The 21371-nt window shown below is 43.9% G+C and overlaps 1 protein-coding gene across 1 annotated transcript in view; it reads right to left on the bottom strand.

The window, feature by feature from the left end:
• TANC1 (tetratricopeptide repeat, ankyrin repeat and coiled-coil containing 1) overlaps positions 1–21371 on the bottom strand; it is a 229711-nt gene that overhangs the window by 173610 nt on the left and 34730 nt on the right. The window contains exon 2 of the mRNA XM_082658840.1: positions 2103–2205. The gene's annotated coding sequence lies outside the window, so the exon portion shown is untranslated. The remainder of the gene's footprint in view (positions 1–2102; positions 2206–21371) is intronic.

Consider the following 21371-nt stretch of genomic DNA (forward strand, 5'->3'; position numbering starts at 1 on the left):
CACAGAGTTGAGGTGGGGGACAACTGGCCACTGTGTTCTTCATGGACGAGCCAGGCACGGCAGGAGGGGTGAGCACAGAACATGAAATCCCAGGAGTAAGCCATGCTGGACAGATGGCACAGCGCACCTGCACGTCACATGGATGTCTCAAGAACACTCAGAGGTTTGGAAGCAGCTTTAACCTCGACCCCATCTCCTACGGGGGAGCATTTCTAGCACCCACAGAAAAGAGATCCAGGGCAGAGCCTCCAATGTCCCTAGTCAACCGTTCCATCCTGGACCTCCTGGGGATCCCGACTCCACAGCCTCAACCGTAAGCACCTGAGCATGGATAACAACAGTCCTCCAAGCTGTGCGCACTTAGGATGGGATTAGAGACTCCGTTCTCAGCCAATTCTCTCTCTCCTTAAAGGAAAGAGGGAATATTTGAGTCCTACTATATGCTCCACACTGCAGATAGAGAATACAAACAAAAAAGGAGAAACAGAACAAACTCTTAACCATCAGGAGCCTCCGGCCTCACCAAACCCCTTGTAGTAGGTATTTCTGTTTCACAATTTACATGTAAGACTGCAGTACAGGAAAACCATAGTACAGGAGAAGTTTAGCAACTTGCTTAAAGTTCCTAAGGCCCAGGAAGGGAAGGACACACTCAGAAGAGGTTAACAAGACAGTATGTAGAGGGGCTTCCCTGGTGGCACAGTGGTTAAGAATCTGCCTGCCAATTCAGGGGAAACGGGTTGGAGCCCTGGTCCGGGAAGATCCCACATGCTACAGAGCAACTATGCCCACGTGCCACAACTACTGAGCCTGCGCTCTAGAGCCCATGAGCCACAACTACTGGGTCTGCGTGCCACAACTACTGAAGCCCATGCGCCTAGAGCATGTGCACCGCAACAAGAGAAAGCCCACGTGCAGCAACGAAGACCCAACACAGCCAAAAATAAATAAATTTGTTAAAAAAAAGACAGTATGTAGAGCAGATGGGAGATGGAACCCAAGCCATTGTAACTGCTGTGGCCCTAAAAAGCCAACCTGGGGGGGCTTCCCTGGTGGCACAGTGGTTGAGAGTCTGCCTGCCGATGCAGCAGACACAGGTTCATGCCCCAGTCCAGGAAGATCCCACATGCCGCGGAGCGGCTAGACCCGTGAGCCATGGCCTCTGAGCCTGAGCATCCGGTGCCCGTGCTCCGCAATGGGAGAGGCCACAGCAGTGAGAGGCCTGCGTACCGCAAAAAAAAAAACAACAACCTGGGAAGAGCAGCTGGGTAAGGCAGGTGAAAACATTCCCTTATTTGTCTCAGTAACTAAAGGGAGGTTTGTAATTAAACTTGATAAGTTTTTCATGGGGATTGGGGAACAAGAAAATGACATGATAAAGAACAGACATCACAATATATTCATCTATTGACTAGTTATGTTGTACACCTGAAACTAAGTGTTACATGCCAACTACATCTCGATTTAAAAAACAGCAAAAAAAACTGACAGCCAGTCTGACATTATTAAAAGTCTGAAAATGTTTATCAGTTCTACTTCTTTGTTTACAAACTGTAAGATATTAAGCCAGTCACACAACATATATTAGATGTTTTTAATGGAAAAGCACTGTGCTAGGCACCATAGAGACCAAAAAACCCTGAAAAGGGCACCAAAAAAAGTCAGCAAAGTTTTAAAAGAATGAATCAATTCATCCCTATTATTAATAATGACTGCTTTAACATCGTAATTAAGTCACGAATTTTTAAAAAATTATTCTTAAATTTCTTTGAACAAAATCCCAGTTCAGGGCTTCCCTGGTGGCGCAGTGGTTGAGAGTCCGCCTGCCGATGCAGGGGACATGGGTTCGTGCCGCGGTCTGGGAAGACCCCACATGCCGCGGAGCGGCTGGGCCCGTGAGCCATGGCCGCTGAGCCTGCGCGCCCGGAGCCTGTGCTCCGCAACGGGAGAGGCCACAACAGTGAGAGGCCCGCGTACCGCAAAAAAAAAAAAAAAAAAAAAAATCCCAGTTCACTTTCAAAGACCTCAAAATTGTTCAGAAAGTAACATATCTTGGGAAACTTGGTCTGTCAGAGCACGAATTCTCCCTGGGTCTCACTCACCTCGCTTCACCCCAGACTCTACTTGCTGGCAACAGAGAGACGCTGTCTTACTCGGGGGGCACCCAGAAAGTTCCTCTGTGACCACAGAAAGCTGGGAAGAGAACTGCAAAAAAGAAAACCGGTCAGCATACCCGTCCTCCGACGCAAGAAGCACAGAGCTTATAAAACTAGCTACAACCGGGCTTCCCTGGTGGCGCAGTGGTTGAGAGTCCGCCTGCCGATGCGGCGGACGCGCGTTCGTGCCCTGCTCCAGGAGGATCCCCGTGCCGCGGAGCGGCTGGGCCCGTGAGCCATGGCTGCTGAGCCTGCGCGTCCGAAGCCTGTGCTCCGCGATGGGAGGGGCTGCGGCGGTGAGAGGCCCGCGTGACGCAAAAAAAACAAAAAAAAAACAAAAAAGCCACAGCTACAACCAGGACTCCAGACAAAGCAGTGATGGAGAGGAAACAGCTGTCAGCATCTACATACTCTTAACAGGGGAAAAAACAGGGTGATGGGCTGGCAAATCCAAGAAAACTCATTCCTTCTCCTGATACCCTCTGTCCAAGTGACCAGGGACACTGACTGAAAGCCCCTTGTCTTGAGCAAGGTACTGCAGTGTCCGGACTACCCTCTCTATCTCAGGTTTTCTCTTTAAGTGATGCTAATGGGTTTGCAGCCCAAAGCACAAATGTTTCAAAGGTTTGAGATATCGAGCCAAGAACCTCTCTAAAGCACTCAGGGCGCTTGAGTTCTCCAGAACATTTTCTTCCCGTATTTCCTACCTCACTCTTAACAGGTCCCAGCTCTCTATACGACTCATCATTTCCGAACACACAGTCCAATCTCACACCTTTACTCTCCCCAGTCCCTCATCCTGAAACCCCTCCCCCCACTCTGGAGATGAGTCATCCTCCAGGCACAGCTCAAGTATCACCTGCCTGCCCACCCCACCCCACCCACCCCCATGGAACCTCGCCAGTCCTTCCTCTGCAGTCAAAGCACCTTGAGAGTGGTAGAATGCAGGGTACCTGCATTCTAGCATTTGCTTCCTGCTGCCTTGACCTCCCCTCCTCCCCGTTTCTCAAGGGCTGGTCTTCCCTGCCGTCCCCTACATCACCCTCCTGCTGTAATCAAAAGTAGAGGCAGATGTCAATGCATGTTTGTTCATTAAAGGATTCCAACAAGAGGTTCTCCATGACTGACTCGGAGTCCATTTCCTTGGGAAATATTCTTTTTTACTACTACTCTGGTACTGGAAGACGTTCTTTTTCAAGGGTCCTATCTATGCTCAAACACACCGACAACCGGGCTCTGGCTCAAGTCAATCCCCTTGCAGCAACGCTGCCGGGCTTCACTGCCAAAGAGGACGGATCATGTGTAGTCACGTTGGAGCCAACAAAACCACCTTGGCAAGGCACCGGAGTGTAATAGGTTTGTGCATGCAAAGTACGGGTGGAGGCCTTTTCTCCCTTGTAAGTCTGTTTGATGGGCTCTACAAGACATGCCCCCCTTACCCACTACGACTTCAAAGATAAAAACGGAGCACGGGAGCTTTTCTCTGGGAGGAAACCAGGGACCGAGGCAGGACACAGGTCCAGTCTCCCCCCCACTTCAGGACAGCTGAGGTCTCATTCAAGGAGAACGCAGAGGAGAAACCTACACAGTCCAGGTGGTCACCCTCTGTCAAATCTCACCTCATGTTCGGCGACAGCCCATAAACTCTACCAAGCCTTCTGAGCGCTCCAGGTTTCTCCCTCCCGGGGTTGCTGACCTCACTGGTAGTATTTAAGCATTCACTGCAGGACAGCACCACCTGGTGCACAGCAGCTCAAATATCTGAGGCATCCTCCTATTATTCACTCATAAAAGGGATCACCTGCCTCTTCAACGAGACTCGCAGCCAGGGAAGGAATCCATCTCGCAGCTGCCGCAAGGATTTCAGCCAACCTCCTTCCACATAACACACCTCAGCAGAAAAGGCAGTCGCCTCTTCTGTCCCAACCACAGTCAACAGACAAATCTAAAAGAATAGCCATCACAGCCCACGACATGCTTGCTGTCATGCAGACCCTCGGCCCAGAGCACGCACGGACCTGCGTGCACTCTTACAACTACATCTCTAACAGGTGATGCACACACGTGCTTTCTCTCTGGCCTCTTCACCTACAGCAACCCATTTGTTACTACCTCTGTAAGGGCGGGGTGGGTGGGGCAGTCCTTTCTGAGTTTAAGATGACAAAGACAGCTCTGTAAATTACAGAGTCACAGAAGTCCCAAGGGGAGATGACTTCCTGCAAAAAGGACTGTCCCTACAGTCTGTTTTTGTGGTGATGAGATCACAGAGTCTAGATTCTGTATTCAGTCCTACATGGGTTTTAAGGGCCATATTCAGTAATTACAGAAAGGAAAAACGGAGGTCAACGAGACCAGAGGAACTCTGAGTGGTGTTTGAGAAGTTACTTATAACTACAGTTAGATCACTCATCCACCAGACTCAGAAGAGAAACTAGGCCTCGAGTTTTCAATTGTCCTTTAAAATCAATGTTAGATGAGGAAAAAAATGGAACTTTTTACTTTTTTACATTTTCTCATTTCACCACTCCTCCACCCAAAGGGTTCCATTCAGTTTCAATGCACAGTCCAAAATGTGGGCCCAAGACAGTTTTGAAAAACAAGCATTATGCCACAAAATATTCTCATGTAAACTGCAAAAGAAGACAACATACACTTATTGGAGGAATTTTTATGGAACCTAAAACAGACGTTCAGAGACCAGGTGAATGATTGCCAATGATTGCCTTCAATTGCCAATCACTACCTTTTCATTGTCATGGATCTAATTTCCAATTAGTGCCTAAAAATAAAACCTGAAAAGGCTTTTGAGGAGAATCATTAGGGTTTACCTCCTGGTCATCACTGTTTCAAAGATGAACAGAGAGACGTTAAAGTTGTTTATCCAACAGAAATAAGCTTTTTTCTCTTAAGTGTCCTTCCAGAAACCTAGCAGCGGGCATCCTCGGACCACAATGACTAGGGGTTTGTGTTTATCGTCCAAAGTGTGTGTCCGGCGATTTCGTGTGACAGTCCAAGTCCTCCAGTGGTACAGGGTCTTGCTGCACTGAATGCTATTCCAGAGAGGGTGAGGCCCAGAGAGGGTGACCAGTGATGAAGCCCACAGCTTTCACTGGGTCACACCCCGCTCTGAGAGCTCATGCATCGCAGTGGAGAACAATCCCACAGAAATCCTGAAGCCAGTAAAAGGAAGCTCTTTGTTTTGTTTCATTTTGAATGCTGGTGCTTAATAGAAAGCAAACTTAAATAAAGGCAAAAAATAGGAAGGAGGAAAACTCTGGGGACTCCGCATCCGTCTGGGACTCGAGCAGCAACAGGCATTATATAAAAATACTTATTTCCATTTCAAATCTTGTGGCTTCCATTTTCCTTAATACAGGTGTAGTGCTAGTACCATTAAACCTATCAAGTACACGGAGGTGGTTTCAATCCTCACCACCCACCAGAATCTCCTGGGGAGCTTTAACAATTCTGATGCCCAGAAGAATGAAAACAGAATCTCTGGGGACCCAAATGTTACTTTTTAAAGCTGACCAGCTGATTCTAACGCATAGCCAGGACCTGGAACCACTGCCCCTGACCTATCCTCAGGGTGTTTTCTTCTGTTGCGGCAGGTAGGGAGCAGGACATATTTATGCCTAAAAGAAGGGAATGGGAGGAGAAACACAAATGGACGGGGAGAGGGCTGGAGGAAGCTGGAGTGAATAACACCTTGCAGGGGATGATTGCTGGAGTGGGTGTGAGGTAGGGCCTGGGGGGTGCACACTCCCCAGAGAGAGGACGGGGTGGGGACAGACCGGGTCATTCCCCAAGTAAGCCCTGGAAAGGCACTGTCATGGAGTTGGTGAGAGGAAGCGATTCACAGCTCATCGGTAAAGACCATCCCTATGTCAAGGGTTTGCTATGTGAGAAGTGATTATAATATGGTTTTCAGATGTGAAGACCTGGATTTACCACTATGATTTCTCCTGGTTCTTCCAGTAACAGTACTGACAGGTTTGCTTGTTTTTTTTTAACTGATAACTCATATTTTCTTGCTCACTGAATCTGACAGAGCACACCCTCATTACAGGGTAACTGCCTCGAGTTACAATGCCCAGAGAACAAAGCTTTCCTAGGCTCCTATGAGAGCTGAATCGAAACTTGATCTCAATTAGCATCATGATGTTCTCTCAGATGTGACAGTGCGTGGATAAGAGATGCTGGCTACCTGGGGGAAGGGTGAGGACTGCAGGGAACACCGTCTCCAGCTGAGGAGAGCTAATTCTATTCTCACTTCCTTGTTCCTTAGTTCGTAGGGCTACCTGCTCTCTACCTGTCCTGTAACAGAGGGACAGAAATCAGGCTGTCCAGCTGGGATGCCTCCTTCCCAATTTCAGTCTCTCATGGAGGAATTAATCAGTTTTACATTATCCATCCATTACCAGTGTTGCCCAAAGTATATCCTGCAGGTCATCTGTACCAGAAGGACCTGGGCCATTCCTGGACGCCCCAGGCTGCATACGAAGGGAATCATAGTATCTGGAGTACAGCCCAAGAGTCTGCATTTTAATCAACCACACAGACACAATGGCCTGTGAACCCGTCATAAACCCTCAACAACTCCTCCTTTGAAATAGGTTTATCAGAGGTGCTGCTAAATCTGTCCATAACCTCTGCCACTTCCTAACTGGGCTTTCATTAACTCACCCTCCTCCGTGGTCTCCCAGGGTAACTGGTCTCTCCAAGGTACACTGCATGGCCATTTACTCAATACCACTGCTGGCTCAAAGCTCCCAACTCAAGTCACGCTTCTCTGAACGCACACCTGATGCAAAACTTCTCTACCAATTTCAATCGAGGGTTTCAGGTCTGCTAGTTCTCTCTCCCAACTAAACCTCAAGCTTCTTGAAGGCAGGGCCCACATCATCCCTCTGTATCTTCCACAGGGCCCAGTACCTCTTAGGTTCCAAGAGCAGTGGTTGACTAACAGACCAAGCTCTTGCTTCAGCCCTGGGTTTTCCTTCTTTCACCTTCTCATTCTCCCTGGGAAAACTTTCATTCTCTCCTTTCCATAACAAAATTGACTCAGGCAAAGGTGGGAGAAAAGATTTACATACTAGTGGGGAAAGAGTGGGGGCGGGGTGAAAGTCATAAGCCAGCAACCTCAACTCTCCAGCAAACACCTAGAAACCAAGAAGATCTATTTAGTCTCCGAAGCTGCCAAAATCAGTAACTAAATTCACACACAATTCAGAAGAGAACTTCCCAGCTTCTTCCCATTTTTCTCCAACACCTCCTTCCCAGGCCCTCCCTGAGAGCTAGTTTACTCCTCTTCTAGATACAACTCTAACAGGAGGGAAATATGTGTTTTTCCCAGTCACCATAAATTAAGAAGATGGAGGGCGATTGCTAGATCAAGGCACAATGAAAATCCTGAGAAATTATGCCTGACAGGAGACAATGTATAAAATCCCAAACAGCAGATTACAGGCAGTTATAGTTTAAATAGCCTTTCAATCCCCAAAACTGTCCAAGAACACCTAAACAAAGCATTTCAAAATAGCACCATTAGTGGCTCTGAGAGATCACCCCAGGCACTAAGAGAAGGTTATTTTCTTCTCAGTGGATCTCCAGTAACTACATTCAGGAGAGAAGATGCCCACAGAGGCAACCTCAGTCCCTAAGAACCAAGTGTTCTCAAAAATACGAATGGGCACTGAGAATTCCCTGGTGGTCCAGTGGTTAGGACTCAGCGCTTTCACTGCCCTTTCACTGCCATGGCCAGGGTTTGATCCCTGGTCGGGGAGCTAAGATCCCACAAGCCGCAGGATAAGGCCAAAAAACAAAACAAAACAAAACAAAGGAATGGGCACTGTATCCAACTGCAATGCACTGTCCCTATGTGGTCTCCAATACGAGTGACCATCAGAACAGACTTTCAAAGGCACACACCCCTAGGTGTTGCCATCCTGATTGGGAGCCTTCCTTCTGGCTACTCTTACACTTGCCACGTGCTCTCATCACTTCCCATCTACCTTTTCTTGTGGTACTTGTGAGTGAAGCTGCTCACCAGATCATAAACTTCCTTGAGCAGAGGGATTGCACCTTTTGCATGGACACCATGCCCCCCATCTCTGCATCTCACAGCTGATGCCTACTGACAGTCTGGAAGCCCTACAGCCAGATGATCTTAAGGAAGGAGGTATCTAAATGAGATGTTTTAAAACAGCCCAAGCATTTCTATAGTCTTTAAAGGCATTGGTTTTCCTGCTTTCTGACAGAGTTTTTAAAAATACAGGTTTAAATGTTAGAATTCTGTGATCAATGGGGCAAGCCTCGATTTACTTTGCAGTCTAATCTGTACAGGACAGAGAGAGCCCAGGCGTAAATTCTGCAACAAACTGCATGTGCCTGTCTGAACCGCAAAGGTTAGGGTGAGTTTATCCTTGATCTAAAGGAAATCTAACCTCAAACGGCTTCAGTCATTCATCTAACTCAGAACTGATTATTGGGTAACTTCATATTTATGTCTCAATACGTAATAGCATTCAAGTACCGATTTGCTTTAGGTTTAGTAAAGAGAGTCAAGAATTTAACTGGTAGTTCTATAATCATAAGGTTACGATTTATACTTGGTTCAACGAATTTTTTTTACCTAAATCGAGTTAAAAACTCAATCTATGTCCAGATTCACAAAAGTAACTCTCAGTTTTGTTTCAAGCTCACTGTTGAATATGCTACTTACACTCTGAGACCCGTCCATTTACAAACAAGCTACAACGACCCACCCAGTACCGAAAGCTTATCTCATCAGGTCTGGGCTGTCCAGACCTTCTAGACCTGGCCTGCTGTTTCCAGCTTCCACAGCCCATCCTTCCTTCCCCACAGCTGAAGCCTCTTGACCCTTGCCCGCACCCTCCCCTCCCTGGCGTGAGCCAGCGGGAATTTCTAGAATAAGAGATTTAAACAGCTCAAGCCAAGTTGTTCTTGCTGCTTAACCAGCCCTGACCTTATTGTGTCTAATGACTGGGCTTCTCTCTCCTGCATTCCACAGGCCTGGGTGACCCTCTCGCTCGGTTCTGATAACTGAGCCCGGGCCCCTCACTGGATAACCTGTAAGTCCTTGGGCTCCGAGGCGCTGCCTGCCTCTTGAAAATCCTCCAGGGGACCGGAGGTGCACTCTGAACCCACTGGGCTGCAGCTGGTCAGGGGACACAGGTGCTCCGTCAGGCTACTCTGCCACCCTGCACCGCTCCCTGCCAGGCCACCAGCGCTGCAGACTCCCGTTCTTTCCTCCCGGCGCACAGGACTTCCAGCTGCAGGTGCCAGCACTGCTGTCCCCACCTCCGGGTGGAGGGTTCCTGGCCCAAAGTGGGCCTCACAAGGAAATGACTCATATCACAAAAAGCCGAGGGTCCTCTGGCCAGAACACAAATAAGTCACAGGATCTGAATCTTAACCTATCAGAAATTAAAACCTCAGCAATGAGACATCAACAAAGCAAAAGCAAATAGGATATATCTGTTCCCTGAGAATTTGACACCCCCATGCTGCCTGTGGGTACTGAAGCCACGGCCCCCTTGTTCACTAGTTCTAAGATGAAACCCGAGGAAAATCAGAGAAATGGCGGCAACTGTGTCTTCCCTGGGTGGAGGGGAATCAGAGGACTTCTTATAAACCACCTCAAAGCTAACATCTATGGCTACTGAATATGAAATACAGAATATGAAAATAACTAGATAATTCTCTGCAAGAAATCAAGTCGTCTTCTAAAATGCTATTAACAAAGCTAAATTTATATGTACATTTTTATCCACAGCCTTAAAAAAAATCAGACATTAAAAACTCTAGATGGCTAAACTGTCTTCCATTTCAAAATAACATAAAAACAGCAACCTTCATTTTCTGGTCAAAGCTTATTTTTGCAACACCTATCATTTTCTACAGAATTCTAGCATTTTCTGCTTCCTACCACTATTTTGTAGAAAGACTTTTCCCCCTTGGCATTATATCTTTGCTTTTTGATCTTGTTAACAATCCTGAAAATTCCAACCTTGCAATTTTTTCAGTCCTGGGAAGGAATAACACACAGTCATTTAAAAACCAAAAGCAATGTCAATGTTTCCTCAATGACACAGCTGCTGTGAGTGACCAGTGAATAAAAATTTGGGTTTCTTTGTTGTTGGGTTTTTGTTTTGTTTTGTTTTGTTTTTGGCAGGGGCTGAGGGGGTAGATGTGGATAATGACTTCTCTCCAAAATAATTATCAAAGTTATTGAACACATGGTCAAAACCAGTAAGGCATTAGTAAAGCAAGAAGTACTATGATAAAGTACTATAATAAAGCCCAGTGAATATACATGAACAAAAGAGGTTGCTCAAGGACTCCAGACAGGAGAGGACCCACTCTGTGTGCCAGGCATTACATGGTGCACAAATTCTGTATTACAAACCCTAAAAAAAAAAAAAAAAATGAGGCATATGATCCAGCAATCCAACTTCTAGGTATTTATCCAAAAGAACTGAAATCAGGATCTCGAAGAGCTCTCTGCACTCTCATGTTCCCTGCGGCTTTATTCACAATAGCTAAGACTGGAAGCACCCTAAATGTCCATCAACAGATGAATGGACAAAGAAAATGTGGCACATCTGTACAACGGAATATTATTTAGCCTCAAAAAAAGAAAATCCTGTCATATGCTACAACACGGATGCAACTTGGGGACATTATGCTTGCTCGATGAAATAAACCAATCTCAGGAGCACAAACACCGCAAAGATTCCAATTCATATGAGGAATCTAAAGCAGTCAGACTCATAGAAGCAGAAGGTAGAATGGTGGTTGCTAGAGGCTGGAGTGGGGAGTGGGGGGTAAATGGGGTGTTGCTGTTCCATGAATATAGAGTGTCAGTGATGTAAGATGAAAAATTTATACCGATCTGCTATACAACACTGTACTTATAGTTAACAATACTGGATCATACATTGCAAATTTAAGTTTTAAGTGTTTTGTTTTGTTTTTTTTAAACCACAACTTTTTGAAAATGAGGAAACAGGCTCAGGAATTCAGATTATGCTGGTTTCAAAGCTCCCATCCCTTCTACTGCTTCATATGGCCTGCTTGCAAGAGAAGCATAAACAACATAGATTAGCATATAATTATGGGCTAAACTGCATAACAGAAAAGGAGAGGGGACAGGGAACCAAAGAAGGCTGAAGTAGTTGAGGAAAGCCTCAAAGTAGAGGGCAACTTAGGCCGACCCCTGAAGGTCAAGCTGAGCCCATGAAGATTGCAACAAGCCTGGCATCTGGGTGCAAACACTGGGCTGGTCCAAGCTTAGAAGGCATGCTAGGAAATCGCTTTCAAAGGCTGCAAAGGTAGCATTATGTAGAATAAACTCCATGCTTCCAGCTCGTGAACTAAACCCAGAGGGCTAAAAATCAAAGCAAAACCAAAGGAAGTGGTCAGAGTACCCTAAGCCATTTATAATCTAGCCCTCCAAATTTGAGTGTTTTTTGAATCCTGGAAAAGGTCTTGCTATTGACAAGTAAGTACAATATAAAAAGTTATAAGGCACAGCCCTTTATCAGGGTCAGTCTGAGTTAAAATGATCAGACTTCAATGATCAAAGTACGAACACCTCAAAAGGCTGTCTGAGCAACCAAATAATGTACATCCAGGGCTTTCAAATCATCTCAGTTCCCCCACCAGGGATTGAGCCCAAGGTCAGGGCAGTGAAAGCACCAAATCCTAGCCACTAGACCACCAGGGAACTCTCTCCAACCTATTTTTAAGTAGCAGAACATTTTTCTTGTACAATTTTGAAATGATGAAAAAGATATTGATCTCTCTAGGAAAAATTTTTAGCTGTCTTTAGTTCTCTTATTTTTTTTTAAGATTTTTTTGATGTGGACCATTTTTTTTTTTAAGTCTTTATTGAGTTTGTTACAATGTTGTTTCTATTTTATGTTTTAGGTTTTTTGGCCCTGAGGCATGTGGGATTCTTGGCTCCCCAACCAGGGATCGAACCTGCATCCCCTCCATTGGAAGGCGAAGTCTTAACCACTGGACTGCCAGGGAAGTCCCTAATTTTTTAAATAGGACTTTCCAAGTCCCCTCTCCAGCCCTTAAACTTTGACTTATGGCCTATATCTCACACTCTAGCCCTTAATTATATGCCACTCTATATTGTTTATCCTTTTCTAATATGTGGACAATATGGTAAAGTAGAAAAGACAGGAAATTTGAAGTCACAGTAATCTGCATTCTTGTGCTAGCTTGCCAATATTTTTCATATATTGTTTTTAACTTTAGAGCAATCTTCTTCAGGTGTGTGTGGGGGGACATTAACTTTGAAAAAGATTCATCTTAAGTTCAGCAAGTCCTTCAGTTTTAATTTCAGTTATATTCTGTTCAATTTAAATAAAACTTACTATTTTATTTTAATGTCTGAAGTAAATTTCTGAATGGTAAAATTACTTTTCTGTACTTTTAAAGAAATTTGTACCAGAATGTAGATTGCTTTTGTCAATAGGAAAATAACTTTTAAAAAGAAAAGCCTTAATTAATTTCAGTTGAATGCAAGAAGGGCCCAAACCCTGCCCTCTGGCTTAAAACATGGATTCAAAAACCACTGGCAACTACCAAAGTAGTTGCAAAAGGTCAAATATTAGATGAATATGATGATTATGCATCATTCGTTTGTAAATAATCTGTTTTAAGTTAACCATTCGCCCTACATTGCCAATTACGGTATTATGTGTAAGATGGTCAGCTCTTTTAGTTTGGGGTCCTGGGCTAATGAGGTAAGGACTTGAGTCTCTTTTCTTAGCTTCATGTAACTCCAGACTACAGACATTTCACAAAGGCACAACAGATGTTCTAAAACCATACCTGTACTAGCAAACAACTTCAAACCCCCTGGTAATAATCCATAGTTCAGAAGCTATATGAGTTATATGAGTGGTAACAAATTATTACACTTTAACTTAATAAGCCCTGTGTTTCCCACAGTTGGTAGAGAGAGAAAAGTAGAAGCACTATGGTGTCTAGAAAAAGACTATTGGACAGTATTTCGGGCAGGGGGGCGACCCTGGCTACACCACACAACAGATATGTACATCCGAGAGGGTTATGTCTACACCACTCAACAGGTGTGTATGTCCAAAGGGTTCTGGCTATACCATACAACAGATGGATGACCTTGAACCAGTCTTAAATTTGCTCGCCCTGACCAGCTTCGTATGCAAAGTCAGCAAATTGAATTAGACGTGTTCAAGCCCTTCCGATACTAAAACTCAATCAAGTCCACAAACTCTTGATTAATTAACTCCGAATTTAACAAAATAAGGCATGTAAAATCCTTAACACAGTGGCGAGCATGCCGTACGCATGTCACAAACGCTGGCGGCTGTTAATAAAATAAGGCAGTTCAGGTTTGTATGTGTTGTACACAGCGTATACTTGAGTATCTTTGGTGGGATTTTCTAAAGGAAAACAATCACACACTTTAAAGTCCTATTTTAATCAGCATCGTTAAATCAAAGGAGCCCCAATGAAACAATAAATTATGAAGCTCCGCAGGAGAGGATATGAGCCTCTCAAAATCAACCGCTTTGTTTTGTTTTGAATTAGACTTTCAGTGAACTCTTGGCAGCACGCAGGTGGAAATCATGAGCGCTGTCGAGACTCACTGGCTCAGCACACATTAACCGAAAACGTGGCAGCTGGGGAAGCAAAGATCCGCGAGACCCTGCCTCTGGGTCCAAACAATGGCAAGCGATGAGTGTCCTAGGGGTACAAACTGCTGAAGGGTCTGGATAAGTACAAGGCTTCCGGAAAAAAAGGTCTCACACTAGTGTGCCACAGATATTCTGTCTGGCCCACACGCTTTGTTGTAGTTTCTACTTGAGTTAGGTCTCAAACACTCAGAAATCCAGAGGTCATCTCTAAATAATGGTCTAGCTTCTCTTGGAAGTTTGGGAGTGCCAGCAGTATTGAGCCCGCATTCCTACTCTGCGACACCCCACGGCAGGCAGCCGTGCAGCCCCTCGACCTCCACTACTCCCTTAATTAACCCCACCACTGGAGCTGAGGCTCAGCCTTCCCCCTCGGTTCACTCCCTCGCTAGCTCAGGATCCCGTCTGCCTTTGCTCCCTCCACCTGCGTATAATCAAGGAGAGCTCAAGAGCTCTGGAGCAGAGACAACTGAGCTGGCACCTCCACTCTGCCACATACCAGCCATGTCATTATCTTAGGCAAGTAATTCATCTCTTAGCTTCCCATCTGCAAACCTGGGTATTAATAGTATTTACCTCATAAGGCTGGTGTGAGGGGAAATGTGTCGTTACCTACAAAGCGCCTCATACACAGCAACTGCTCTATAAATATTAGATGTTACTACTCTCTGGCCCCTGAAGGCATGTCAGTTTCAAACTTCTGTCCTAGAGCTGTAATAGTCTAAGGTTACCTAGTAAATTATTTTATGATCAAAAAGAAAATGGCATATGGTGAAAGCTGTTCAGATACAGCTTAAGCATCATGAGACCCGCTACTCACAAAGAACAAATATTATGATTTCACGCACATGAGATACTTAGAAGAGGCAAAGGCACAGAGACAGAAAGTAGAATAGATGTTGGAGGGGCAGGAGGGAGTGGAGGATGGGCAGTTAGTGTCTAATGGGTATAGTTTCTCTTGGGGAAGATGAAAAAGTACCGGGGATGGATGGGTGATGACTGTGCAACAGTTGGAATGTACTTAACGCCACTGAACTATACACTTAAAAATGGTTAAAATGTAACTTTTGTTATGTATACTTTAAGACAATTTTTAAACAATGAATGACAGAGCCGACATAATCTCGTCTGCTGCTGTTTGCTAGAATCAAGTTGTTAATGATCCCAAAGACCCCCAATACACTACAAGTTCATGTTCTCAAAAGCCAACTACTGCATTTCCCATAATGGTTTAGGAAGAACTGTATTAACTATTTTAACAGCTGTGCAGCACAACTGTGGACTTTCTTCTCAATCTGGAGGCCTCATGGGGATGACTCTGTAGCAGATACAGTTATGAAGCCAGTGGGATAGCCTTTTAATACCTGTTTACAGCAGTCGGGCTGTTCTTCCTTCATTATAAAATGCTCCGCACAGACACCTCATTCTCTCTTTCCTCTCAAAAATATACAAAATGGGCAGCTTCCTGCCAAGTACTATGTAACTGGCTGCCTTTGAACTGTGGGATGCCGGGTAACAGTGACAAGACGTTTTAATCTCCATGCCTGTTCTACAATAGCATTCAAAACGTGCACACACAAGAGTCTTGCCAGGCTGTAAATCAACAAGCACAAGAGAAGGTCCCAAACTATTTCAGTCAGGGTCCTATTTTTTAATTTCTATATGTGGCTGCTTTCTGTGGCATCGGTCCTTCATTTTTTAAAAAAAGTACATAAAATATAAGCAAATTTAAAACTCTGAAAACTGCATTTAACCTGAGAAACACACACACACACACACACACACACACACACACACATTATATCCAGTATACATCTGCAGTCTTCCAACTCAGAACCACTGCAAACATTCATTTCCTAACCTTTACAGGGCCACCCCCACCCCCCCACGAGTTTACAACCTTGGGTCAGACAAACTGCACTTAGCTCCTTCTAAGAAGAAATTGCACTGCACTTCGAAATTTCTTACTAAACTGACGCCTTTTTGGCAGCAATGTTGTTTGGCAGGAAAGATCCCTCTAAATATTACTGAATAATCAAAGTGATAGAATATATTTTATCTTTTAAATACTACATTTTGAGTACCAACCCAAACTTGGGATGGGAGAACTACCTGGTACCATGATTTCCACTGCTGCCTGGGAGTTAAGAGACCAACTACCCAGGTGACTGTATGTCCTATATATAAACCCTCAAACTCTGATGATCATTTTCCCCTGCTAAGACCAAAAAAAGTATTCCAGAAAGACAAAAAGGGAAAAGATCATAGGCAAAGTGCACACTTTATATCTCTTTAAAGCCAACGTGTGCATCAAATGACAAGTATTTTTATACTCCAGGGATCAAAGGCGGAGAAGATAAATGTTTTAAAAACTCACTAAAAAACAGCCTCAAACAAAACTGTCTCCATGTAAGAAATGGCTTCAATTTACTAGCCAGCATAGCAGGAAACTGCGAGCAGAGGAGTTGGTATTTTTGTGAGTAGAAAATGTGGCCTTCTCTGTCCAAGCTGCATATACGCCAAATAACAAATCTTTATTAAACAGGGCTGGGAGAGTTGTTGAATTAGGAGACAAAAAGAGAGTTATGACCCCAGATCTGCTGCTGTTATGGGCTGAATTGTGTCCCCCCCAAAATTCTTGTTGAAAACAACTCTCAGTTAAGTGAATGTGACTGTATTTGAAGACAGGGTCTTTATACAGAAATAATCAAGTTAAAGGAGAACCTAAGGGGGGGCCCTAATCCAATATGACTAGTGTCCTTATAAAAAGGGGAAATTTGGAAACAGAGACAGACGATGTATAGAGAGAGAAGATGATGTGAAGACAGTTATAAGCCAAGGAGGGGAGCCTAATACACATCCTTCCCTCTCAGGTTTCAGAAGGAACCAACCCTGCCAACACCTTGATCTTTTTTTCTTTTTAAACATCTTTATTGGAGTATAATTGCTTTACGATGGTGTGTTAGTTTCTGCTTTATAACAAAGTGAATCAGCTATACATATACATATATCCCCCCCATATCTCCTCCCTCTTGCGTCTCCCTCTCACCCTCCCTATCCCACCCCTCTAGGGGGTCACATGCACCGAGCCAACACCTTGATCTTGGACTTCCAACCTCCGGAACTCTCAGACAATAAATTTCTGTTGTTTAAGCCACCTAGTTTATGGGACTTTGTTACGGCAGCCTTAGCCGACTAATACAACTATTTACCAACACATACGGTCTCAGATTCAACACAACCCAGTCCTCAGGGACCTTTCCTTGATCAAGTGAACATAAGACAACACCCATGCAAATATCTTGTAAATCTACAAACGGCTATGTAGCAGTCAGCACTATAAGGCACAGTGGTTACAGAAGAAATCTAAAACTCTTCCTACCCTCTCCTAATTGGCACAGGAATGTACAATGCGTTGCAAATTGACCACACCACTATAAATCAGGGCCAAGAATGTATTTTTTAAAAAGCAAATTCTATACTTATCAGCTCACCACCAAAAAAGCAGAGTCAGTTTTAAGACAGGATTTTTTCCCAGGACAAATGGCAAATACAGCGTAAATACTCTCATATTCTGTGAAGTCTGGATACATAAAGATGTGTTATCCTCTGTGTCTCACCCCCTTGGGACACAATTTTACTGCAGGAATATGATGTAACTGCCCTGCTTTTGTCCACCAAACAGAACATAATATGCCTTCAATATGTCAGCCTGTTTTACCTCCCTAAATACATAATTGATTTTCAACATTTTATGCTCCAGTTACTGCCCCAAAGCAGAATGGGACAAGTTCACATTTCAAATGCTCCTTCTTTTCAAGTACAAAAGGAGTGATCAGAACAGTGAACGAACTCTCTTCAAGTTTTCTTGGAGGAGTCATTTGCTTGCCACTTCTCCAGTTTCTCTGTCACTCACATGTACATCCTCATGCATCAAAAAGGATCCAGAACTTACACAACTTGACTAAAAAACAGCCACATATTATACTATGAGAAACAACCAACAAGAAGGAATTGTCTTTATTTAGAACACTGAACGAGTAGCTAGTTACATTCCCAACAGAAACAGAATTAGGACCAATGTCAAAAAAAAATTAAAAGCTTAAACTTCCCTTAAAAAAAAAAAAAAGTAGAGCTATATATTTAGGTCATTTTATTTTTAACCACAGCCTTCTAAATGACCTGAATATCCCAACATCCACTCTAAATGACAAGTTTTGTAATTCCTATGAATAATTTAGTTGGGCAAATTTGTTTTACTTGTTGAATAAAAATGTTACTTTAGAAAATGACAAGCCAGTTTTGCCCACAATAATTTTCAGTCTGAACATCTTCCATTCCTCGTAGGAAAAAATAGCATGGGAGGGGAGAGAGCAACTTTTAACACTGGGTCTCTGGAACGGCAGGGACTTCAACAGCCATATGGAAAGGGGCAGTTTTTGTTTACCTTAAGTTTTCGAGCTATTCACCATCTCCAAAAAAGAAAAAAAAAAAAAGCCGAGAAGTACCAAGGTATTTTAAAGTTCCAAAGGCACGTGTTTGAATTCAGCTTCTGAAAGACATTACTATTAGCACAAGCAGTTACAGTGACTTTCTTAGAACATCGAGTGAATAATATAAGGCAGAATGTTTCACTTTGACATCTACTAAAATGGAAACAGCAGCGGCACTGGCCTCAGCAACAATATGGTCTGGGGGTTTTTGTTTTGTTTTTAAATCCAATTTCACTTTCACAAAAGCCAGTATCTCAAGTAGAAAAAAACTTATCCAGAATGTTGCTGGCCTTGGGAAACAGACCAACGTTCATTCCTGGGGGGTGGGGCTCAGGGAAGCGGGGTGTGTGCCTCGTTCCTGGCTCCTTTTAGGTGGAGAGCAGGCTTCTTTCTAGCTTACCATCCTGGCCCTACACTCATCTCTTCTTAGAAAGCCAATGAAATACCTCATCCTTGAAGTCTGGGAACAGAAACTGGGGATGGTGACACAGCCCCTCCCATCTTCTTCTTCCTGGATGCCAAGCTACTCTCTGGAGGCACACATCTGAGTCTTCTTAAACATCCTGGCTCTATGGGGACAGGCCTCCGCGTGGGGAAACCCTGATGGTCCAGCACCACATGAGCAGCCAGACAAGCCTGACTACTGTGGGGCTCAGGTTAGGAAGCCTACTGTTGACATACATTTAAGACACATTCTCCAATATTACTTCCATCAGTTAAAAAAAAAAAAAAAAAGGTACAATTTGAATTCCTGATGTTGTCTTTCTCCTGTCTCTATGAGAGCTCGTTCAGAACTCAGATTGACAGGATAAAAGTGGGGTGTCATTTAGCGCCCCTCCCTCAAATCCCAACAATATAAAGAATGAGTTTTCCTGTTTAAGGGATAGACTTTGAGATCTTACTCTCTTTAAAAAGTGTATTTTACTTCTAGTGACCTGTGAGACAATAGAACAACTCTAAAACCCAAAACACTGACTTTTTTCCATTTCATTCAAAACTGACAACGAATCACTGTTACTATTATGACCATTTCTCACTGTATTCCAGCTCAGCCAGTGATTAGAGGTAGCTGAGTGAACTTATCCATATTACTCACACTCATTTATAAAACGGGAATAGTGATATCCCTACCTCGTGGGTATAATTTATAGAGTGAACGAAATAATGAGGGTTGAAGGAACTTGTACATAAAGCACCTGGAATGTACACGGTAGGTAGTGTTAAATAAATGTCATCTCCCAGGCTCATCTCTTCAAAACGGACACACTCACTGAGAATCAGAAGGGGCTTTAGGAGATTATTCCAATAAACCTTTCTTTTACTTTTAGAGGAGGAAATTGCGACCCAAAGGTCACTCAGAGAAAAAAATCTAAAGCTTTTCATTCATTTCTCTAAACACTTATTTCTGAATGTTATGCCCTTCCCACACTCTTGAAATAGGATTTGGTGGATTACAATCTGCACACCAGAGCCATGTGTTAGTACTGGATCTTCCCTTACTGTACAAAGGATGGAGAAGAAGACTCACAGGGTTTATGGGCATACCTGCCCTCAGGCCAGGCCCACCACCTGACGCTCTCACGCCTTTTCAATGAAAGAGCAGGGAAGGGCACGCAGGGCTGCATTCCCCTAATGAGTCATGTTTCTGGAATCAGCCTAACTCTTCCTTGATTCCCTCTTTGAGTGAGGTCACTTTTCTCAATGGCTCCCAGCAACCCCAAATCCTTATTTTATCAGTTTCTGAATCTATTTCTAAGTATTTGCCTATTATCACAGTTTCTCACATTCTCCATCTAAGTCACAAACACATCAACCAATAATTTATGAGAGTGACTAAGCCTTTTTTTATATAAAATTAAGGACAGGAATATTTACCGTGTTTTCTGAATGATATTATAACTACCATTTAAGAAAACTTCTCCAGAGCTGAATGCTGCCAAAGACTAGGTCCCTCTATCTACCCTATCTTTCAAGGAAGTTCCTAAGCGAATGGAACGTACCCACCAAGGGCCCATATTTGCTTTTTCCTCTGGTTCTTTAACATCTGGCCCACCTATTTCCAGAAGAGGCCTCTTTCTCTCTCTTGTTGTGAAATGCTTCTGCTGAAAATACTCAAATAGCACTCAAGAATTTTACTTGTGAGTAATCAATAAATTGCATCACTGTTGAAAAGCTACCAAATTCCACTTTCCATTCAGTACTAAGTACAGTTTTGCACATTCTCAAATGAAAATGAAGCTTTGGGCAACCCAGGTACTTCTCCAGTCTGCTTTTAGTTCTTCAAAAAACAGTCATTTTGAATTCTAAATCTGTCTAAAATTCCCAGTTTATCACAGTAGTTAAACCCAGTCCCAGAGATCAACAGAAAATCACAGATGACCAGTCTACCCCAACCATCAACCTATTAAATTCATATTCATCACCACCTGTTGGTCTGACGTGCCAGGCTGATGAGCTCTGCCTTGGAGGGATACTACAGCACCCTCCTCCAGGTAAGCAAACAACAGTTTGTTAACTTGATACTCTCCCTTCACGCGATCTTTTAAGTCCAGAAACAGGTAAAGTATTTGACAATCTTAGAAAGTGTTAATTTGTGAGGAAACTAAGACTAATTTACCTGAAATATTCCACAATAACGACAAAAAGGGCCCTACTCTATGCTCTGCTCCTGCCCTTCCAAAGACTAAAGCAGCCTCCACACAGGTCTCTCCTGGGGGCTTCGTGGTGCTCAGCCACCTCCTCACTACCTCTCTATCCACTCATCCCTCCCGCCAAGGTCAAATCCAATGATTTCATCTTACTGAAATGGAGCAGGACCCTGTGGGGCCCTCCCTGGTACAAACGCTTTCCACGTTCCCAGTTTCTTGTTGGCAGGAAATAGGCTTCATTTGGCCTCCTTGACCTTCCCTGAGTTCCAAGGGGCAGATTTAAACAGCTGCTAATCAGAGAAGGGAGGGGAGATGCAGAAACAAAGGAGGAGGGGTCAAGAAACAACAGTGCAACCC

The sequence above is a fragment of the Grampus griseus genome, assembly GCF_964374135.1.
Source record: "Grampus griseus genome assembly, chromosome: 7".
Classification (NCBI taxonomy): domain Eukaryota; kingdom Metazoa; phylum Chordata; class Mammalia; order Artiodactyla; family Delphinidae; genus Grampus; species Grampus griseus.